Below are 15,352 nucleotides of genomic sequence, written 5' to 3'. Positions count from 1 at the left end.
GTTTAATCTAATGGCATACAAAACTGGCAGGTTGTCCTTCTGCCAAAGTATTACCTCATGGTCACAAATAGGATTTTTAAAATTACTTATCCAATTCAATTTTTAAACATATTAAACATACAATACTGTATTCAAGGAAGTCAACCAGTTGTGAATCATAGAAAAGTGCAATTTCAGAAGAACCCCAATATCAGGCGATCCCAAGGGTAATGAAAAGACCCATGAGGAGTGAAACAGGCTACAGAATATGATCAATAGGTATTTGTGCATCATTGACATAACTGAATCTTTGATGACATGGAACAACATCCACAATAATACTAAGCATGCAATAACACTTGGCACTATTGCCAGGAACTCTTCTAAGTGTTTTATACATATTACCTCCTTGGGTCCTTACAACAACCCTAGGCAACAGGTGCTATTATTAACACAATTTTACAGATGAGAAAACTAGCAGATAGAGGTTAATTAAGCTGCCCAGTCACACAGCTAGTAAGTGTCTGAGGCAGGATCTGAACACAGGTCTTCCTGACTCCAGACCCAGCATCATCCACTTGAGACATCTAGCTGCCTCATGTATTAACAGTAAAGGAGATGAACCTCATTAATGCTAAGATACCATTAAAAGCCTTCGCCTTTGATTTTCAGGACTTCCTGGAACAGTTTTAAGTTCTTGACGTATAGTAGGTGTTCAATAAATGTTTATTGAATTGGACGCCCTAGGTCATAATAAGGATATTGAATAAGATGATCACCAAGCTCCTTTCCTGCTCTAACATGCTATGATTATGCAAATGTGGGAAAATGTCATATACTCCATAACAAATCTTATATTTGTATAATGAAAAGCAGAAGGAGCCATCAAATACAACCATCAGATTCTAGCACTGGGTTCTTAGCCTCATAGACAGTCAGGACGCCATGGACAGATATCAGGGGGTCTTTGAACTTGAGCGGAAACAAATTACATCTTTATTTCAACACTTTGGAATTTAATTTGTAATCTTATTATTTCATTTTATACGTTTAAAATTATTATTCTGAAAAGGTGTCCATAGGTTTCACCAGATTGCCAAAAACGTCCAGGACACACAAAAGAGGTAAAACAAACAAAAAACCCCAAACCACCTGCAGTAGAAGGAGTTCTTTGCAGTAATGTAAAACAATAGAAGTTTGCTGGCACACCTGAGAATACCAAAGAAAATAGTGTCAGTGAGGCCCGATTCCTCAATTCTATTTTAGGAGGTGGAATTGGATAAAATTATTTCTAAGACCCTTTCAAACTACAAACCTCTACAATGCTATGATAGGAATAGTAGAGAAATGAACTTGAGGAAGATTTCCCATCACAGTGAAGTTGCATATACATCCTATTCATCTACTTTAAGTTGGCACAGGGCAGTTGGCCACTCCTAGCCTAACCATCTATGGTAACTAGAGCAATGAGTCTGGCTTGAACACTAGTACTTATGAATAGAATTTAAATAAAATCTATTTAGTTTTAAGTTTTTAATGATATATTTTATTTTTCTATCACCTTGATTCCCAAATGTATTCTTCTCCCTTACCCACTCGGTCATCCTTGTAACAAATAAAAAAGAAAAGGGGAATAAAGCAGTTCAGCAAAAACAATCAACATATTAACTGATAGTATGTGGGATAATCCAGTGTTCCACACTTGTCCTCCATATCTGCAAAAGAAAGAAAGGGATGCATTTTCTTAATTCCTCTTAGGGGCCAAGCTTAGTCATGAAAATAGTGTATCATTTGGTGTCACTTTAAATTTCCATTTCCACTGTTGTAGTTATTGTGCATACTGTCTTCATGGTTCTGCTTACTTCACTCTGAATCAGTTCATATGTCTTTCCAGGTTTTTCTGAATTCTTCATATTCATCAATTCTTATGGCACAGTAATATTCAACTATGTTCACATACAATGATTTGTTCAGCCACTCTCCAATCAATGAGTATCCACATTCAGTTTTCTGCTATAATAAAAAGGGCTATTGTAAATATTTTGGGGTATAGAGAACATTTCTTTCTGTCTTTGATCTTTGGTCAAATAAGTCTTTATTAAACACTTAATATGTTCCAGGCACTGTGCTATATGCTATAGATACAAACAGAAAGAGTCAAACAGTCTCTACTCACAAAGAGCTTACATTTTAAGGAGATAAGGAGAATAAATAAGAATATACAATTTCAAAATACATGAATGATTTTCAAAAAAAAAAAAGGAGCTGCAAACTATTGATACCAACATGAAAATAAATGCTTCAAGTTATAAACTGATCCAACTATTCTGAAGAGCAATTTGGAACTATATAAAACTACAGTTACTCTTTGACCCAGCAATATCACTATTAGATCTGTACCCTAAAGAGATCAAAGGAAAATGAAAAGGACCTACATGTACAAAAATATTTATAGCAGGCTCTTTTTGTGGTGGCAAAGAATTGGAAATTGAGGGATGCCTATCAGTTGGAGAATGGCTGAATAAGCTATTGTATATGTCATGGAATACTATTGTGCTGTAAGAAATGACAAGTAGGATGCTTTCAGAAAAACCTGCAAAGATATATTAACTGATATAAAGTGAAATGAGCAGAACCAGAAGGACACTGTACATAGTAATAGCAGTGTGGTATGATGACAGCTACTCTCAGCAATACAATGATCCAACACAAATCCAAAGGACTCATTATGGAAAATGGCATTCATATTAGGAGAAAGAACTGATGGATTCTAAAAGCAGATAGAAGCTTTTTTTTTATAGGTGTAATGATGGAAATGGCCAGGAGGTGATCTTTTATTCATTGGGGAATGGCTCTTAGTCTTTTGTTCATGTTAGTTTCCTATATAGCTTGGATAATAGACCCTTAAGAAAAATACTTGTTGCAAAGCTACTGTTGTTTTTTTCCCTCGCTAAGAGACAGTTTCTCTTATCCTAGTTGCACTAATTTCATCAGAGCTAAGTCTTTTCTATTTCATATACTCAAAATTATCTTTTATTTTTTATGATTGCTTCTGTTAAGGTGCCTGATCTGATTATCATCTGATTTTTTTTAATAGTATAACCTTTAATATTCAGGTTGAGCAACCCAGTTGAGCTTATTGTAGTATGCACTGTTAGATACTGGTCTAAATTTAATTTCTATTATACTCCTTTCCAATTTACTCAGCAGTTCTTGTCAGACAGGAAGTTCTTCCCCTAGCAAATTATGTTTAGGGGTTTATATAATAATTGGTTATTGAGTTGCAATGTTTCTGATTTTTGATTCTTCAATCTCTTCTACTTATCTACTATTTTTAACCAGTACCAAATAGCTTTAATGATTGTTAATTAAAATTTAAAAGAATGTACATGTGTATATTAAACTGTAGCACTAAATAAAATAGCTGAATCCCCTAAATCAGCTAATTATACTGTGACAGGAATGTTTTGCCTCAACACTCTTACAAAGAATCTTACATAGATCCTATTAATAAAAGGCTCTATGCTGAGCCCTCTTCTCTATAGCCTCTTTCTCAGTGACCTTAGCAGCATTCATTGGTTCAATTATTTACTACGTTATTATTTATTTAAAATTAATAAACAAAATTTACTGATAAAAAGTAATACAGTAGAAAGACTAATTTGCCAGGACCTAGAATACTAGCCTTGTCCAGATCTATCACTTTATCACCACATCAAGACAAAATTAGTTTCTCCTTCTGAGTGGTCCTTATATGTGGTCCACTGCTTCCACATCTATTTCCCTCACAGTCCTCCCCAAGAGGAGAGATTAATTGTTCACAACTAAGGGCTCTGTGCCCTGAGATAGGTAAAGAGAGATGCCGACTCATTCAAGTGAAATGCTTCATTCAACTCAAGTCATCAGTCAGCTGCTAAACAGTCAAATAATCCTAGTCCCAATTCTAAGATTCTGAATTTATTGAAAACTGGGCCCATCTTTGCATGGAGCAGACAGAGTTGATGCACCACTAGATGTCATCTAGGAGCCAATACACTCCTAAAGGTTTAATGTATTTGTAGCTTTTCCATTTTAAAGCAGTTTTCTTGTAGCATCTATTTGTCCTAGAAGATTCAACAGGATCCAAAATAGCTCTTTTTAATGACTATTCCAATCAGTTACGGCTGCTTTGGGGCGTGAGGGGCTTTCACTAAAGAGGCAGACCCTGATGCTATGAGCAACAGAATTTATTATCAGTGTGTTTCAACCCAAATAATAAAAGGTAAGAAGCCCAGAATGAGGGGAGAAGGGGATAGACAGGCACTCAAGAGTTAGCGGGAACAGGGAAGCAGGGGCAATCAAAGATAGAAGCAGAGAGATCATCTCATCAGAACCTCTTACAGGATGACTCTCAGGTTTCACAGCAGGGAGCCTATAGCGTCCTGCAAGAGGTTGCTCTTTAAAATTCAAATATCACACCAATCCTGATTCTTCTGGGTCCATCTTCATCTCACACACCAGAGTAGCTCACCGATATGGAGAGGGCTATGGCTTTTATTTTTTGTTGTTCAGTCATTTGTGTCTATTAAATGTCTGAGGCTGGATTTGAATTTCAAGTCTTCCCCCTCCAGGCCCAACATTCTATCCATCTAGCTAATATATAGATATATAGATATAGTCATGGCCAATTCAGAATTGTTTTGTTTCACTATATATGCTTATAATAAGTGTTCTCTTTTCCTTTCATTCTCAGGTGAAGGAAAATGAGAGGGAGAGAAGACAGATTTTTGCTGATTTAAAAAAAATTAACTAACATGAGAAAATATCCACACTTCAAAGTGAGGTGCTGAAAATGTGTGTGTGTATGTGTGTGTGTGTGTGTGAGTGTGAGAGAGAGAGAGAGAGGAAGAGAGAGAAAGAGAGCAATTTGAAATATATACTTTATTCTGTGTGTTCTGAATATGAATGGTGCTAGAATCAGAAAAACCTGGGGTTCAAATCCTACCTTCGATATTGAATAACTATGTGGCTCCTGGTAAATCACTCAACCTCACAGCCTGGGTTTCCTCACAAGACTGTGTTATATGAAGACAATAAATGAATTAAATAATGATAACAAATACTAAAATCTGCCTCAAAGGGTTGTTATGAGGATCAAATGAGATACTATCTGAAAAATATTTTATAAATCTTACAGCATGATAGCATTATTATACATTTTTTCTGTATTTCATCACAAAAAGAAAAACAATTATTTGTCATACACTTGTCTGGAAGCCCCTTCAAATCTCAGTGTGGAAGACCCCTAAGGAATACAAAACCCAAGCACTCTATTGTGCTAATGGCTGTAAAGATCCTCAGCTTGCTGTACTGTCTCAGGAGGGACTGTTTGCATACTATTCATCAAAGACTTAACTTAGTCTCAGTATACTCCTTGTCTGGCACATAGTAGGGGCTGAATAAATGCTTCTTGATTGATTAACTTAAAAGTTCCACAAAGTACTTCAGCTAGGAAGATACTTTAGATAAATCCACAGAAACTCAACAAAGCTAAAAATTTATCAGAGGTACAATTACTCATATGGATAGTTTGATTCACATGATTTTATTTTGCAGGGGAAAGAATTGTTCTCTCCCCAAATGTCAAACCTATCCCCCAATTCCTGGAAAGCTATTTATTTTGCAGTAAACTGAGACCATTACTAGTAATTCAACCCTGTTGAATTCTCCCCCTAATTGACAGATTCCTCCCACTGCTTCCATCTTAAGGAGAATGCCTAGGGCAGCCTTATCTTCACTCCTCTCTAGTTTAGACTGCACTCCCAGGACTTTCTCTAACTCCCCAACTTTCCTTTTTCACTTCTTTTTATTTGTTATCTTCTTTCATTATCATGTAAACTCATTTAGGGCAGAGACTGTCTTTCTTTCTGCTTTTATGCTGCTATTTTTATTGCTAGCACCCAGAACAATTTCTGCCACATAAGTACCTAATAAATTCTTGTTGACTTTAAAACATAAATTTTTGCTTGTGGAACCTCCTTAGCAGATAAAGACTTAATACTCTTAGGAAATTCAAAGGACACTGAAGAAGAAAGTTTCCCTTGGAATTAGTTGGTGGTGGTTTTGGCAACTGTCACTAACACATTTGGCGTTTCAAATCAGATTGAAATTTCCTATATTTTGTTCTCAGTCCCTTTGCACTATAAATGGCTTTCCTCGAAATGTAAATTGTAGGGGAGTAGGAAAGCCTAAAAATAAAGCGTATATTGGTAGACTCTGTGGATGAAGGGGCTTCCAGACAAATGTATGACAAATAATTGGGGTATTTTTTGTATTAAAAATGCAGAAAAAATGTATAATAATTGCTGTTTTTTTATAATGCTAAAATATTTTACAGATATTTCATTTGAGCCTCACAACAAGCCTTTGAGGAAGATGCTATTCTTTGTTATCACAATTTAATCCATTTGTTATCCTCATATAATACAGTCTTAGGAGGAAACCCAGGCTGAGAGGTTGAGTGATTTATCAGAAGCCACAGTTATTAAATATTGAAGGCAAGATCTGAACCCCATAGGTTCCAACGGCTACCCCCCTGGTGCCTCTCTAAGTAGCAATGTTGTTGGCATTGCCATATTTCTCCTAAAGCAGATCTGAGTTGAGGTTTGAGGGAAGAGGGCTAGAGAAGAGAGAAACTTTATGCTCTGAAACAACAGGATGAGAACATGAGGTATCATAGTCTGGGCACATTTCAGTCGACCCATAAGCCTTTATGTTTATTATGTAGTAGGCATTATGCTGAGTGCTGTCTGACAAAACACGCAGGAAAACAGACTACTCAACTTGCTGATTGCTTCTTTGGTAAACCCAAAATGCTTCTTTTGTAAACCACAATTTTTTTTCTGCTTTCATCCCCCATAAAGGTAAGACCCCAAATTTCTTAGAAATTGAGACGTGTGGCTTCCTTAGAGTTGCAAGCATCAGACTGATTTTGCACCGAAGTTGTGGCCCTTCGTGACCCTCTCTACTTTCTCTAGCCCCTGCTAATCTGAATTGCATCTGTTGGTACTTGGTCTGAAGTAACCAGTACGTGCATAAGAGGACAGACAGTCCACTATGATTACTTTTCAGCATGAGAGGCAGTGGATCATTCTTCACCTTTATATATATATACATATACCCTGCCTGGCTCTGGTTTCCAGGAGGGTAATATGATTCACAGATGTTATACTGATAATCTTCACAAGTGCTATCAGGTAATAAACATAACTAATATTTTTGTACCACTTTCAGCTTTAAAGACTATTTTCTTCATAACCTTGTATCTCAATACAGAATTAGTAACTGTCAGGTCCAGGATATCAGTAGTTCAGGTCAAGGAAACAGAAAACATAATAAGATAGTAAAGAAAGCCAGATTTATTGAGGGAACAATAAAGAAGAGTAGTCAGGGTGAATGAAAACATGTAAGATCTCAGTAGAATCAAAGACCCAAACCCAGTAAAGCCTGATGGGTTCTTATCTGTGAGACACTGAGGGGAGAGCAAGGAGTCTGGACCTACAGACTAATGTTGATTCAAGTTTGAGGCATCCAAGAGAAAGCCAGGTGGGGCAACGGCTTGAGCACTGGACCTGGAATCAGGAATTATGAGTTTAAATTCAAATTCAACCTAGCAATGTGACCCTGCATCACTTAACCTCAGTTTCCTCATCTGTTAAATGAGTATAATGATAGCATCCACCTCCCAGGGTTGCTGTGAGGATTAAATGAGATATATGTATAATGTTCTGCAAATGTCAAAGTGCTAAGTAAATGCTACCTATGATGCTTTGGTGGTAGTAGTGGTGGTGATGGTGATGATACTATCGGGAATGAGAATTATTGGCTAGATCAGGGGTGGGGAAACCGTGGCCCTCCAAGTCCTAGGATGCGACCTTTTGACTGAGTTCAAGTTTTACAGAACAAATCCTTTCATTAAGGGGATTTGTTCTGTGAAGTTCAGACTCCGTCAAACAGCTGCACTTGAGGACCTAGAGGGCCACATGAAGCCTTGAGGCCACCACTGGTTCCTCACTTCTGGGCTAGATATTAACTGTCCATTGGTGGAAAGGGTCTTTCAGCCCTTCACTTTGTCTTATTTTGACAAGATGACTCAGGTAATTTGAGCTTCTTTGGATCTTTTTTTTTAAAGTGAGGATGAGAGGATACTGAGGTCATATGCCCTTTGAGGTGGATTAGGCTAGCACCAAACTTATTTTATGGCTAAAGAAACTGAAGCTGTTTCATTTTAAGACTATTCTCTAGCCAGTCATGTAATTTCCTAGACTGATATTCTGCTTTTAAATATAATTGTAAATTGGGGGGGAGGGGTGGAATGGTGTTGCCTCTAAGAAATTGTAAATGTTATTGCTTAGGGCTTTATGGTAGGTTTTGTTCCCCCACCTTCCCTCCCTTGGCCTCTTTTACATAAATTTCCTGAATTAATACCATAGGCTCTACTTTAGGCATACTCCTCTTGCTACCTGTCTCTCTTCCTCTTTTCTGAAACCTTTTAGATCTGGACTAATTTGCCAGGATTTGGAATCTTCTACGCCTGGAGTCTTTCCTGCTAAATGCTTCATAGTACAAGGTGCTCCACAGTACAGTAGGGTCCTTACACTTTGCTTCCTGGGATGTCAGAAATAGGTAACCAATTACACTTGAATATATGTCTCCTTATAAAAGCCATGGGCAGCTAGGTGGTGCAGTGGATTGAGTGCTGGGTCTAAAGTCATAAAGACTCCTCTTCCTGAGTTCAAATCCAGCCTCTGTCACTTACTGTGTCACCTTGGGTAAACCATGTCACCCTGTTTGCTTCAGTTTCTCCATCTGTCAAATGAGCTGGAGAAGGAAACAGCAAACCACTCCAAGATCTTTGCCAAAAAAACCTCAAATGGGGTCATGAAGAGTCATGGCTGAAATGACTAAACAACAAAAGAAAAAAATTTACACATATACATATATGTGTATGCATACACACACACATATATGCACACCCATACATATATAATGTCTCATTCTGCCCTCTGAGGCTTTCATCTCTCAGGAGGTAGGAAGTATGTTTCTTCATTAGTCTCCTAGAATCATGGTCAGTCATCATACTGATCAAGGTTTCTAAGTCTTTCAAAGTCACTTGTCTTTACAATACTGTTATCATTGTATACATTGTTCTCCTGATTCTGTTACTTTCGCTTTGCATCACTTCACACAAGTCTTTCCAGGTTTCTTGGAAACTCTTTCCTCTTCATTTCTTACAGCACAATAGACTTCAACCCATTCAGCAATTCCCCAACTAATGATTACCTCCCCCCTCAGATTCCCATTTTTACCCACTCAAAAAGAGCTACATATATTTTTGTACATTTTTAGTTAGCATTTATTTTGTTTAGAACTAATCTCTCCCTATGGTGGCCACTTTTTCCTTCTCCTCTCTTCCTCCTATATTCTTGCTGAGTGAGATGTATTTCTGTATGCAACTATGTCTATATTTTCCTTCCTTTGATCAATTCAGATGAGTGAGATTCTAGTGTCAGCTGCTTCCTCCAACCCTTCCTTCTTAATTGTATAGGCTTCTACTTTCACACTTCTATTTTATGAGATCATTCTCCCTAACTTTCCTTTCCCTCCCCACCTCCCACGTGTTTCTCTTTCCTTCTCTTACCAATTCCTTTTAAAATAGCATTCACCAAGACATAAAAGAACCATTCCCAGGCCTCCCAGGGAGTCAAACTTGGACTCTTTTTATGAATTCTGATAGATGGGGAAGGGGTATATAACCTCTCCCAATATTAGAATGTAAGTAGTTTATCACTGTTTAGTCCCTTGTGAGTGTCCATTCATGTTTACCCCTTTAAGTTTCTCTTGACTCCTGTATTTGAACTTCAAAGTTTCCACACAGCTCTTCCCCCACCCCCAATCAGGAATGCTTGGAAGTCTTCTACTTCATTAAAGATCCATTTCCCCCCTCCACTGTGGTGTTATACTTGTGATACTCTTGGCTATAAACCTAAATCTTTTGTCTTTTAAAATATCCTATTCCAAGTTCTCCCCTCCTTTAAAATGGTGGCTTCTAAATCTAGTATGATCCTGACTGTGGAGCGTCATTACTTGAATTCTTCCTTTCTGGTTGCTTGTGGCGTTTTTAATTTGACCTGGAAGCTCTTTATTTTGGCTATAATGTTCCTGGGAGTTTCCATATTGAGGTTTCAGGAAGTGACTGGTGGATTCTATTTCCACTTTGCCTTTTGGACAGTTTCATTTGATGATTCCTTGAAATATGATGCCTAGGCTCTTTTTCTGGTGATGGCTTTTAGATATCTCAATGATTCTTAATTTTTTTTTCTCTTCACTCTGTTATTCAGGCCAGTTGTTTTTTTTTTTTTCTATTAGATATCTTACATTTTCTTTACTTTTTCGATCTTTTACTTTATTTTAATAATTATTTGTCTCTTGAAGTCATTGGCTTCCATTCTCGTTTTCAGGAAGGTTTTCCTTAGGCAAGGTTTTGTTTATATATTAATTCAGTTTCTAATTCTTTCTTCCATAGCTTTCATTTCTTTTCCATCTTTTCTTCTAGTACTCTCACTTTATTTATATTTTTTTAAACTCTTCCCTCATCTCTTCCCAGAATTCCAGTGGAATTTGTGCGTTTGAGGCTTTGCTTAGAGATGTTTGGGGGGTCATTCTCTTCTTGGATTGAGTCTTGAGGACCTTGATTATCCCTGTTATCTTAATAGCACTTTATGTTGGAATTCTTTTTTTGTTTGCTCATGCCTCTTGGCTATTTCCTGACTTTACTTGACATTAGAGCTGGGCTCTGCATACTTCTGAAGGGAATATCTGGGTTGGTTTTGTCGCTGCTTTCTTCAAGTATTGTGTGTTGTGGGAAAGCTCAGGGTCGATACTGCAGATTTCCAGTGATCCCAAAGTGGTCTCATCCAAGAAAAAGTCTGATTGTTACCCGAGTTCCTGACCTGGTTTTATGTCTGAGCTGCTGCTAGACTTAGTCTCCATCAGCCGACTGCTTCCCAGTGGCAGAAATGCAAGTTTCCCTTTGGTCTAGGATTCCTGCCCTAATTATTCTTCTGCAGTCTTTAGACTGGGCTAGGAGCTAGAGCTGAGATCCTGCTCTGCTCCTGGAGTCCAACACACACCACTGTTGCTGCTGAAGTTGTTCTTCTATTCCAGTACCAGTCATTACCCCAGAATACTATCCTTGAGCACGGGTCCTTCCCTAAGTTAACCTTGGATCTGTGACCTGGAACCTGGAGGTGATGAAAATGGCAGTTGGCAGCCATTCCCCCCAAGATGCCCCAATACGAGTCTGAGATCTCTTCTCATCCTGGTACATAGCTTCTCTCTCTGGGAACTGGAATGCTCTAGCAGTCAAGCTCCTGGCCAGTTCTCATCCTCAGTTTCCAAAGATTTTCTGTCTCCTTAGGCTGATCTGAGCTGGAGAAATGATTCATTGTGACTTTTTTTTTAAATTTCTCCACCAGGATTTGCTTTGGTGCATTTTTTGGTCTATTTGAAGAAGCTGGGGGGGAAGGGGAAGGGTGCTCAGCTGCACTTCTTGCTACTGTGCCATCTTGTCTATACTCTCAACATTTTCTCACTGCCAAAGAAAAAAACTACAGTATGCCCTTTCTGTCATTTCTCGTCACCCTAGTTATCATTTCAGCCTTCAGAATCACTTACAAAATGCAGGACTTCAGATGCATAATATTCTTTATATCCTATCCTTCCCCTACATAGCTTCTCCCCATCTGGCTCCCACTTGATAACAGTTTTCAGATAAAACTTTATAATCAAGATTCAAATGGTAAAATACAACTGTGTTCACAACCTATTTGGGGCTATTAGCAGAAGTAGGAGGAATCAAAATACTATACTGGCAATAAACCTTCCTGCTACAGCAGCCTGAGATCCTTCCAGAAATCTGAGTACTTTTCTGACTTGAAACTCTAGCACCTGGAGGCAGAAAACAGATATGGGTAAGGACAGCTAGAATGAACTCCGACCTGACCTCTGCCTTATAGAAACCCTCTCTTCCTTCTATGTAAATCCCTTACTGTCTCTTCAACTGCAGGTCCTTCCTATCTTTTTTGTTTTTGTTTAGTTGTTTTCAGTTGTGTCTAAGTCTTCATGACTTCATTTGGGGTTTTCTTGGCAAAGATACTGGAGTAGTTTGCCATTTCCTTCTCTAGCTCTTTTTATAGATGAGGAACTGATTCAAATGGGATTAAGTGACTTGTCTGGGATCACATAGCAAGTAAGTGTCTGAGGCTAGATTTGAACTCATGTCTTCCTGACTCTAGGCCAGGGCTCTATCTACTGTGTCACCTAGCTGCCCTCTTCCCTACCTACATTGTTTTTTTCTCTTTATTTATTCTATATGTATTTGTTTTCTCTATTAAAATGTAAATTTCTTATGAGCAGAGCTTGTTTTATCCTTTGTATTTGTATCCCTATTGCCCAGCACAGTTCCTAGAACATGGCAGGTGATTAATAATTGCCTATAATAATTTCTTTTGCTTTATATACTGTTCTCAAAACCATGACCTCTTTTGAATGTAGTAGAAAAGACTGTCTCCCTCTTCCAAAGGAATCTATATCAAAAGCAGAGTTCCCTCCTCCAAATATAAGTAATACCTCCCCAAAATAAGTAATACCAGATATTAGATCCTATGAGATTCTATTTCTTTATTCAAGACCAAAACAATATTACCATCTTTGGACCATCTCTAGGTTTGCCTTTAAAAGTCTTGAGTTGTAATAAACTAATGAACCTTTGACAAAATAGGAACATGAAGAATTGGGAGTGGGGGGCTCAGAAGTTAAGAAAAATATAAGTATAAGTAAATGAGAGCTAAGTAGGCTCAGAGTGGAGAGAACAAAGATAAGTGGAGAAGAGGGGGGAGGGGGTCCAAACAGGAGATTGGGTGACATTGGGACAGAGAGGAAGGGTGGAAACACTGACCTGACCCTGTTTAGGATATAGCATATCAGCTTCATTTCCTTTCCAGAAAACTGACAGGTATGTGTTGGAAAGCATTGCCACAGCAAAATTCCCGCCTTATCAGCTGCTTTTTCCTGGGCCTCAGAATACAGGCACAGGCATCACTTGGTGGGAGGGAGGTATCTCTGACGCACACATTGCCAAGTATTTTCCACTGCAGAACGGAGAGGCCAAACCCAGTCTGATCAGGTTTCTACCCCTATCCTGCATAGAAATGATGCTAATTGGAAAAGCCTACGTGATATACTGACATTGCTCAGGGCCCAGGTCATTCCACTCCATTCTCTAGTGCCTGGCTCTAACCCTGGCTTCATCTAAGGTAATGCTGAGGTAAGTGGCTCTTCCATTCAATTACTTGCTTTCCTTATCTTCTAAAAAAATAAATGTTAAAAGATTTGTATTGGATTAAGAAACTCTATAATACACACACACACACACACACACACACACACACATATAAAACCCAGTGTCTAGAATATGCTTTTGTACTTAAAAGCTAACTCTCAAATATCTGCAATATAAAAGGGTCTGGAACCTTAGTTAAAATCCAGATTATCTCCAAATCTGATTTTAGTTATTAATTTCAATCTCTTTCTCATCCAAACTTTAACCAACCTGCTAACAGTTATTAAAATAGAACATACCTAAGTTTCATTGTCTGTCTCTTCTCCTATGTCACCTCTGAAGTATTAACAAAACATGGCCAACCAAAAGATTGATAGCAAGAAGGAAGAGAAGACAGTGGCCCAGATAATCTATCAACAATATAGTACACCAACTGCTGAAAAATCAAAAGTTGATTTATTTAGTATGTCTGTCTCCTCAGGTGATCAGATATCCAATATTAATCCTGCATGGAAATATAATGATATGATTTATCTAGATCCCTATTACTTAATTAAGTTCATAAAGCTAGACAGGGATTTCATATAACTCTAGAATGTTGCTAGATGCCCCAGAATATTAAAAGAGATGCTTCCCCACATTTCAACCAACCAAGTGCATGAAAAATCTAAAGAGGACATTAAGGAATTGCCAAGGTGATCACAAAATTTGAGTGTGATGAGTAATGTACTCTAATCCAGATCCCCAAAGAATCCTATCTATAACGTTCCTCATAAGTAGTAATCCAACCTCTGTTTGAAAAGACCTTCAGTGAGGGAGAATTAACAGTCAAGCAAGCAAGCACTTATTAAGTAACTGTTATATACCAGACATTGTGTCAGGTTCTGAGCACACAAAGACAAAAGTGAAACAGTCCTGACCTTGAGGATCTTACATTCTATGGGGGGAAAACAATTGTGGTTTATCCTTCACTCTTAAAGAGGGACCATGACCTCAGTAGGTGAGGCCGTGACTTGCAAGTGAACTGGATTTGAGTGAGGGAGGGCTGTGCAAAGTCACCATTCTCATTTTCTCCTCCAGGGCTATCTGGTTCCAGTGGCCAGATATAGATCAGGACCATGGGAGATGGCCCCAGATGCAGGAGGAAAACAATATGTATATATAGAAGTATATATAACATAAGCACAAAGTAATTAGGGAGGAGGAGGGGGAGCTGAAGTGGGCGAGATCAGGAAAAGTCTTCCTAAGTTTTAAAATTTAAAAAAAATTTGTGAAAATTGTGAAATTTGTGAAAATCTTTTTCACAAAAGATTTGTGAAATTTTGTAAAATAATAATGATTAAGGAATGTAATTACAGTTACTTTCAAAATTTTCTACCTTTGAAATAAACACCTAATTTAGTTTTGTTATGGAGTTTACTTAGAAAGTAACTGAGCTCAATTCTGAAGGAAACAAGGGGATCTAAGAGGTATAGCTGAGGAAGAAATGCACTCGAGACACATGGGACACCTAACGCAAAGCCAAGGAGAGAGGAAAGGGTGTAGTATGAAGAATAACAAGGAACATGGTCTAACTCCATAGTTCAGGAAATGAGCTGGAAAGATGTGTTGGGGCTGTTGTGAATGTCTTTAAAAGCCAAAAAGAGGAGTTTATATGTGATCCCAAGGGCAACAGAATCACTGGAGTTAACTGAATAGAGAAATAGATCTGTGCTTTAGTAAAACCACTATAGTAGCTGTTTGGAAGATGGTTTGAGGTGGAAAGAAACATGAGACAGGGAGACCCCTACCTGTTTTCAATATTTCCAGTTTCAATAGTTGTAATTGTTAGACATTTGAGTCACTGTAACTATCACGCATTGTTCCTGGTATTGCCCTCTGGGGCTAAGCAGAAGAGTTTAATTTCTCTTCCACATGACAGTCCTGCAAAAAAAATTCTGTAGGTAATCAGGGTTAAGTGACTTGCCCAGGATTACACAGCTAGTAAGCATC

This window comes from Notamacropus eugenii, chromosome 2, assembly GCF_028372415.1.
Source record: "Notamacropus eugenii isolate mMacEug1 chromosome 2, mMacEug1.pri_v2, whole genome shotgun sequence".
Taxonomy (NCBI): domain Eukaryota; kingdom Metazoa; phylum Chordata; class Mammalia; order Diprotodontia; family Macropodidae; genus Notamacropus; species Notamacropus eugenii.
Note: the sequence above shows the minus strand (reverse complement) of the source record.